The sequence below is a fragment of the Gekko japonicus genome, unplaced genomic scaffold (assembly GCF_001447785.1).
Source record: "Gekko japonicus isolate JY-2015 unplaced genomic scaffold, Gekko_japonicus_V1.1 scaffold3472, whole genome shotgun sequence".
Classification (NCBI taxonomy): Eukaryota; Metazoa; Chordata; class Lepidosauria; order Squamata; family Gekkonidae; genus Gekko; species Gekko japonicus.
The window spans coordinates 79,299-88,298 of NW_015175473.1; the positions used below are offsets into that span (position 1 = coordinate 79,299).

A 9,000-nucleotide genomic window follows, 5' to 3' on the forward strand; every position below is an offset into this window, starting at 1 on the left:
GCGCACGGAACGCTGTTACCTTCCCACCGAAGTGGTACCTATTTATCTACTTGCAATTTCTTGCTTTCGAACTGCTAGGTTGGCAGGAGCTGGAACTAGAGACAGGAGCTCATCCCGTCTTGCGGCACCCGGGTCTCGAACTGCTGAACTACTGACCTTCCACAGCCTGCAGTTTAGCGTCTTAACCACTCATGCCTAATTTATCATATCTTTATATATTTCGCCTTATACCATTAAAAATAACCCTTGCAAATATGTCACGTTTATATTTTATATGTCCTTAGCAAGATTTAAATGTCTATATTGTTTACTTAGTATAGTCTTCAAACCAGTTATAAAAGCTTGACGATGTATTTTCAAATGCAGTTTCTGGTTGTCCTTTCAAAATTAAGGTGAGTTTGTCCATTTCCGCTGTTTCCAGGATTTTGTTTAAAATTTCTTCTCTCGAAGGTGTTTCTGTTCTTCTCCAATATTTAGCCCAAGTGGTTAAGATGCTGAACTGCAGGCTGTGGAAGGTTAGTAGTTCAGCAGTTCGAGACCCGGGTTGCCGCATGACGGAGTGAGCCCCTGTCTCTGGCCCCAGCTCCTGCCAACCTAGGAGTTTGAAAGCAAGGAATTGCAAGTAGATAAAGAGGTACCACTTCAGTGGGAAGGGAACAGCATTCCGTGAGCCTTGGTGTTTAGTCATGCCGGCCACATGACCACGGAAACGTCTTCGGACAGCGCTGGCTCTTCGGCTTGGAAACGGAGATGAGCACCGCAACCCTAGAGTCAGACTCGACTGGCTTTCGAGCAAGGGAGACCTTTACCTTTATTCTAGCAGTTGTAGTCAAATACAATATAAGATAGGAGTCTTCTTCTTTTTTACAGTTTTCCGGTAAGATACTCAACAGGAATATTTCTGGAACAAAGGGTACATGGTGGCATCCTTTTCTATACTAGCTATGGGCACCGTGGTCCCCCCCCCCCTTTTTTTTTTTTAGTATATTTAAACCTCCAGGCCGGGCATGGAGTTCTCCTGGGATTTCAGCTGATTTCCAGAATACAGAGATCAGCTCCCCTGGAGGAAATGGCAGCTCTGGATGCTGGACTTGATGGGATTATACCCCGCTGAGGCCCCTCCCCTCCCCAAACCCCGCCCTCCCCAGGCTCCGCCCCCAAATATCCAGGAATTTCCCAAGTAGGAGTTGGCAACTCTGGTCACCAAACTTCAAAAAGGATATTATAGCATTGGGGGAAGTGCAGAAAAGGGCAACTGGAATGATAAAAGGGGTTGGAACAGTTTCCCTATGAAGAAAGGTTCAAACGCTCGGGGCTCTTTAGCTTGGAGAAACGACGGCTGAGGGGGTGACATGATCAGGGTTTACAAGATTATGCCTGGGATAGAGCAGGTTGAGAAAGAAATACTTTTCTCCCTTTCTCACAAGACAAGAACTGGTGGGCACTCCATGAAATTGCTGAGCAGTCGGGTTAGAACAGGATAAAAGGAAGTACTTTTTCACCCAGAGAGTGATTAACACATGGAATTCACTGCCACAGGAGGTGGTGGCAGCTACAAGCATGGATGGCTTCAGGAGGGAATTAGATAAGCATATGGATCAGAGATCCACAAGGTATAGATAGGCTGGGGCAAGTGATGCTCTGTCTTCTTGGTGCTTGGGGGGTAGGGGCAACAGTGGGAGGGCTTCTAGTGTCCTGTGCCCACTGGTGGACCTCCTGATGGCACCTGGTATTTTTGGCCACTGTGTGACACAGAGTTTTGGACTGGATGGGCCATTGGCCTGATCCAACATTGACTTCTCTTATGTTCTTATATGGGAGAAAGCTGGCCTTTAAATACCCTGGTCCTGCACAGTGAAGGGCTCTGTAGGGAATGAAGGGTGCTTGGAAGCAAATGAGCAGTCAGTCTAGACAACTTAATAAAAGGCCAGATTGGTTCCATCGCTGTGACCTGCACAAGCAAAAGCAAGCAATCTTGCCACTGCATTTTGCACAAGATGGAGCATTCGGTCTCCAGGAGCAGTCCCAAGTAGACCAGACTGCAGTAGTCCAGCCAGGATGTGCTTGTGAGTTTCCCAGAGACCGGGAGACCCAGTGTGGTGTAGTGGTTAAGAGCGGCAGACTCTAATCTGGAGAACTAGGTTCGATTCTCCACTCTCCCACTTGAAGCCAGTTGGGTGACCTTGGGTCAGTCACAGTTCTCTCAGCCCCCCAAAATAAACCTAAAAGGTAAAGGTTCCCTTGCTCGAAAGCCAGTTGAGTCTGACTCTAGGGTTGTGGTGCTCATCTCCATTTCAAAGCCGAAGAGCCAGCGCTGTCTGAAGACGTTTCCGTGGTCATGTGGCCGGCATGACTAAACACCAAGGCGCACGGAACGCTGTTACCTTCCCACTGAAGTGGTACCTCTTTATCTACTTGAAATTTCTTGCTTTCAAACTGCTAGGTTGGCAGGAGCTGGAACTAGAGATGGGAGCTCACTCCGTCATGTGGCAACTCGGGTCTCGAACTGCTGAACTACTGACCTTCCACAGCCTGCAGTTCAGCGTCTTAACCACTTGAGCCACCGCAGCTCCAAAAAAACCCTAGCTCACCACAAAAAGAGCTAGAATTTCAGCCTGCCGGACTGTTCTTCCGCTATACTACACCCTCTGCCATGTGATAATTAATTAATTATTCTCAGGGACCTCTGACAGGCCACTGTTGTCTTTGTAAACAAGTGTTTATTGACAAAATCATGGCTGTTGGGATGCCGCTGTAGAAGTCACAGTGCTCAAAGCTCAAAGCTAGAGCAGGGCGTGGCGGGCCCCCAGATCCAATCAACCCTAAACACACAACTGGGCTTGATTTTCTAATCTGCCTTTCTTGCAGAGACTCAAGGTGGAGACTTTAATTCCTCAATTCCTCCCTTTCTTAAAGAGACAGAACCAAACTCACATTGCCAGACCAGTGTTCCCTCTAAGCTGAGTTGGTGTGAGCTAGCTCAGAGTTTTTTAGCCTCCGGCTCACAGATTTTTGTCCTAGCTCAGGAAGGATGGCTCCAGAGAGAACTAATTGATGCAGTAGCCAAATCACGCGCTCACAGTTTCAATGCCAATAGCTCACAACGGCCCCGGTCACATGGGAGGATTTGCCCCGCAAGAGGGATGGCGCATCAAACGGGCACGATCACACCGCAACATCTGGGAAGCGTCACGCACCCGTCCCCGATCCGCCCCTTTGGCCCGTAAACATGCATTAAAAAGGTACTACCCAAAGAGCATTACGTTCCGGATGATGCACGGCAACTCCAGGCGTCTGATCGGAGAAGCACTGGTAACCCGTCACAGTCAGCGCCGTTCCCCATCCCACGCATGCGCACAAACGCACAACGTCCGTTTTGCCGTACTATGCTTGATCGCTTGCCGAAGGCCGGAGCCATGGGGGCGCGTCGGATCGCACTCCCGCAGTTCTTTTTGCTCCAGCTCTACTTTGCCTCCCTTCAGCGGCGCAGTATCCCGCTCGTGTGACTGGGACCCACGTAGAATTCTTCCTCACATGACTCCATAGCTTAGAGGGAGCATTGTTCCAGACCCAACCCCATGTGCACTCCTGTATGTATGGTGACCGGGGGTGTGTGTGTGAAAAAACCTGGTCAAAAGATTCTACATTCATTTTTTTAAAATCACCAGCATGATGTAGTGGTTAAAGTGTCCGATTAGGATCTAGGAAACCTGGGTTCGAATCCCTGCTCTGCCATGGAAGGTGCAACCCAAAGAGTATCACGGGAAAAGCTGGATACAGAAATAAACATAAGCCGTGATAAAAGACCTATGCTACTGCACACAAATATAATCAAACTAGGTCATTTAGATAACAGCAACACAGGGAAAAGGCAAATACAAAATATTTAAGGTAGAGCAACAATAAACAACCGTCAGTTACGGAACCAAACCATTTACAAAGTTAAAGCTATAGCCGATGGAAGATTGGTCCTTGTTCCAAATCAGATTTAAAACGCCAGAAGGTTTACACAACATTTTGATACTGAAACATTAAGATCCCCCTAAAAAAAAATCGCAATATCTTCATAGAACAATTCCTTCAACATAGATGCTTTTGAGAGATTTTAGTGGTGAGAACTTTCTGAGAACAGAACAAAGAACACTTCCACAACCACCTCCACCACTGTGGAGAGGTCTTAATATTTCACTACTGAAAATGTTACATGAACCGTCTGGCATTTTAATTCTGATTTGGAACAAGGACTGATCTTGCATCGGCTGTTAGCTTTGACTTTGTTAACGGCTTATTTCCATAATTGATGGTCGTTTATTGATGCTTTACCTCAAATATTTTGTATTTGCATTTTCACTGTTTTGCCATTCTCTAAATTACACAGTCTGATTATATTTGTGTGTAGTGGCAAAGTTATTTTATCATGTTTATTTTTGTATTCTGCCGTGGAGGCTCGCTGGGTGACCTCGGGCCAGTCGCACGCTCTCAGTCCATCCCACCTCACAAGGTTGTTGTGAGGATAAAACAGAGGAAAGGAAAGTGATGGAAGCCGCTTTGGGTCCCCTTTGGGGTGAAAGACAGGATATAAATAACGAAAATGCATCTGATAAAATAGACAGCATCTATGAGCTAGTAGTTCTCATTCCAATTCAGGATGGAGATTGACGGATAAGGAGAAGGCCAAAAACTGATATAACTCAATTTGAGTGCAAGGTTGACAGTAGAAAAGGTATATTCAGGTTGCTAAAAGCTGTCTAACAGGGGCAGTCTAGAACCCTGGCCAGTTGGGTGTAGTGGTTAAGTGTGCAGACTCTAATCTGGGAGAAACGGGTTTGATTCCCCCACTCCTCCACTTGCAGCTGCTGGCGTGACCTTGGGTCAGTCACCAGTTATCTCAGAGCTGTTCTCTCAGGAGCAGACCCCGAAAGAGCTCTCTCAGCCTCACCTACCTCACAGGGTGTCTGTTGTGGGGAGGGGGAAGGGAAAGGAGATTGTAAGCCACTCTGAGACTCCGAGTGAAGGGCGGGGTATAAATCCAATTTTCTCTTCTCTTCTCTTTCGTGTAGAGGTTAAGTGTGTGGACTCTAATCTGGGAGAACCGGGTTTGATTCCCCACTCCTCCACTAGCACCTGCTGGATGACCTTGGGCAAGCCATAGTTCTGGCACAGCTGTTCTTGATTATGTGGAGAGCCAGTGCGGCGTAGTGATTAAAAGTTGCAGACTAGTAAATGGGAGAGTCAGGTTCGAATCCCCACTTGTGCCATGGAAGCTTGCTGGGTGACCTTGGGCTGTCACACACTCTCAGAGCCAGTTTGGTGGAGTGGTTAGGAGCGTGGACTCTGGGAGAACCGGGTTTGACTCCTCCACATGCAGCTACTGGGCGACCTTGGGCAAGCTGCAGTTCTCTCAGAGCTGTTCTCTCAAGAGCAGTCCTCAAGAAAGGTTATCTTGGAGAAACAACAGCTGAGGGGTGACATGATTGAGGTTTACAAGATTATTCATGGGATAGAGCAGGTAGAGAAAGAGGTACTTTTCTCCCTTTCTCACAATAGAAGAACTCATGTGGGCACTCAATGAAATTGCTGAGCAGTCAGGTTAGAACAGATAAAAAGAAGTACTTCTTCTCTCAAACAGTGATTAACACATGGAATTAAATGCCACAGGAGGTGGTCGCAGCTACAACCATGGACGGCTTCAAGAGGGAACTGGATAAACATGTGGACCAGAGGTCCATCAGTGGCTATTAGACACAAGGTATAGGTAGGAAATCTCAATCTGGGGCAAGTGATGCTCTGTCTTCTTGGTGCTTGGGGGGGGGCAACAGTGGGAGGGCTTCTAGTGTCCTGGCCCCACTGGTGAACTTCCTGATGGCACCTGGTATTTTTGGCCACTGTGTGACAAGAGTGTTGGACTGGATGGGCCATTGGCCTGATCCAACATGGGCTTCTCTTATGTTCTTAACTCTCAGTCTGGGGCAAGTGATGCTCTGTATTCTTGATGCTTGGGGGGGGGGGCAACAGTGGGAGGGCTTCTAGTGTCCTGGCCCCACTGATGGACCTCCTGGTGGCACCTAGTATTTTTGGCCACTGTGTGACACAGAGTGTTGGACTGGATGGGCCATTGGCCTGATCCAACATTGGCTTCTCTTATGTTCTTATGAAAGAGCTCTCTCATCCCCGCCTACCTCACAGGGTGTCTGTTGTGGGGAGAGGAAGAGAAGGAGATTGTAAATCGCTCTGAGATTCCGAGTGAAGGGCCGGATATAAATCCAATCTCCCCCTCCTCATCCTCATCCTCTTCTTCTTCTGCATAACTTGCCTCACAGGATTGTTGTGAGGATGAAATGGAGGGTGGGGAGAAGGTTGTAAGATACTTTGGGTCCCCATTGGGGAGAAAGGTGGCGTATAAATGAATTAAATAATTAAATGTTTCAAGGTGGATGGACTGACATGCCTGCCACCGTTGTCCAGTCTTCTGTCTCTCCCAGCCCCCAATAGTTCTTATGTCGCTGTCATTGTTTCTCTCTGCCAGTTTGGTGTAGTGGTTAAGGGCAGCGGACTCTAATCTGGGAGAACCGGGTTTGATTCCCCACTTCTGCACATGCAGCTGCTGGTGTGACCTTGGGTCGGTCACAAGTTCTCTCAGAGCTTTTCTCTCAGCCCCACCTCCCTCACAGGGTGTCTGTTGTGGGGAGGGGAAGGGAATGAGATTGTAAGCCGCTCTGAGACTCTGAGTGAAAGGCAGGATATAAATCTAACTCTTCTCCTCCTCCTCCTCTTCCTCTTAGTCCCATGGAAAGGGGGAACCACACCAGCCGCCCTGACTTCCTCCTGGTGGGCTTGTCCTCTAAGCCCGAGCAAGAAGGCCCCCTCCTGGCTCTGTTCCTCACCCTGTTCCTGCTGGGGCAACCTGCTGATCATCCTCCTGATCCGCTCCGATGCCCAGCTCTCCTCCACCCCCATGTACTTCTTCCTCAGCCACCTCTCCTTCGTGGACATCTGCTTCACCTCCACCACCATCCCCAAGATGCTGCACAACCTCCGCGTTGGTCGCAAGAACATCGCCTTCGCCGGCTGCATGGCCCAGATGTACTTCTTCATGGCCTTTGCCATCACCGAGAACTTCCTCCTGGGCGCCATGGCCTTGGACCGCTTCGTGGCCATCCGCCAGCCGCTGCACTACTTTTTGCTGATGGACCCGCTCCGACGCCACCTCATGGTGTTCGTCGCATGGGCGCTGGCCCACCTCCACTCCCTCATGCACACGGTCCTGATGTCCCGGCTCTCCTTCTGCGGCCGCCGCCACATCCCCCATTTCTTCTGCGACTTCCAGCCCCTGGTCGTGATGGCCTGCTCCCAGAAGCGCCTCAGCGAGATGCTGAGCTTCTTCGAGGGCGGCACGATCATCATCGGCAACTTCATTCTTATCCTCATCTCGTACGCGTTCATCGTCCAAACGGTGCTCCGACTGCCCTCCGCGCAGGGCCGGAGCAAGGCCTTCCAGACGTGCGCTTCTCACCTGACCGTGGTCATCCTCTTCTACGGCTCTGCCATCGGGGTCTACTTCCGGCCCCTCTCCAGTTACTCTGGGGACAAGGACAAGGTGGCCACTGTCATGTACACGGTAGTGACCCCGATGCTCAATCCGTTCATCTATACCCTGAGGAACGAGGACATGAAAGCCGCCTTCCGCAGAGCGCTGGAGAAACTCCAGGGAAGCCGCCGGATAGGGTTGCCAAATTGACTTACCTCTGCCGGCGGGGGACTTTGTGCTGGCTCCCGGCGCACGCACCACATGCACATCACAGGAAAGTGACGTCATGACACCGGGCACGCTGGGGGTGGGGCACAGCCATTTGAGGGGAAAACGCGTGCCCGGCGTCATGACGTCACTTTCCTGTGACGTGCACGCAGGGGTGGGGTTTCCCCCGGGGTCCGATTCTGCGGTGGCGGAAATCGGGCCTCCAAAGCGGAAGGGAAATCCCCCCCCCAGGGGGATTTGGCAGTCCTACCGCTGGATGTGAAGCCTTGAGGGGAATGACCCTGTGGGGATGACTTCTTGGGGATGGGCGTGACAGGTATTTGTACAATGACATCCTGTGACAGGCAGCCATCTTGGGTTGTCTCACAACATGGAGCAATGAAGGCCCTGAAAACTATATTTGCTGGGTGACTTTGGGCTTGTCACATACTTTCACTTACAGGGTTGTTGTGAGGATGGGGGTGTCAGGTATTTGTATAATGACATACTGTGGCAGGCAGCCATCTTGGATTGTCTCACAACACAAAGCAGTGAAGGCCCTGAAAACTATACTTGCTGGGTGACTTTGGGCCTGTCACGCACTTTCACTCACAGGGTTGTTGCGAGGATAAAATGGGGGAGAAAAGAATTATGTCAGCCATCTTGGGCCCTCACTGAGGAGAAAAGGTGTGGGTGTAAATGAAGTAAATAAATGTTAGCTAGCATACACTATAAATAGGGTTGCCAACCTCCAGATGGTGGCTGGAGATCTCTTGCTATTACAACTAATCTCCAGGCAACAGAGATTGGTTCACCTGGAGGAAATGGCCACTTTGGAAGGTGGACTCTGTAGCATTATACCACATTGAGCCCCCTTCCCTCCCCAAACCCTGCCCTCCTCAGCCTCCACCCCCCAAATCTCCAGTTAGTTCCCAATCTGAAGCTGGCAACCGTAACTATAAAGGAACCACAATTTGTGCTCTTCAATTATCCAGCATCCCCCCCTTTGCCCTTTACAATTTAAACTTTGATATATTTATTGTTTCCTTCATTTTAGAATTCCTTTATTCCACCAAACTGAACCAACAGGGTTGGGGTGGGGTAGGGTTGCCAAGTGGATCTTCGCCGGGAGTGGGGGGCTCCCGGCCGGCGTCTGGTGCGCGCGCACGCCACACGCACATCACCCGGAAGTGACGGGAGGACGCCAGGCACGCTGGGGGCGGGGCCACGGCCATACAAGGGCCTGGCGTCCTCCCGTCACTTCC

At 50.0% G+C, this 9,000-nt stretch overlaps 1 pseudogene; it reads left to right on the plus strand.

Annotated features, from left to right (window-relative positions):
* The first annotated feature begins 6,786 nt into the window (after positions 1 to 6,786).
* On the plus strand, positions 6,787 to 7,738 carry LOC107122825 (annotated as a pseudogene).
* The last annotated feature ends 1,262 nt before the right edge of the window (positions 7,739 to 9,000 follow it).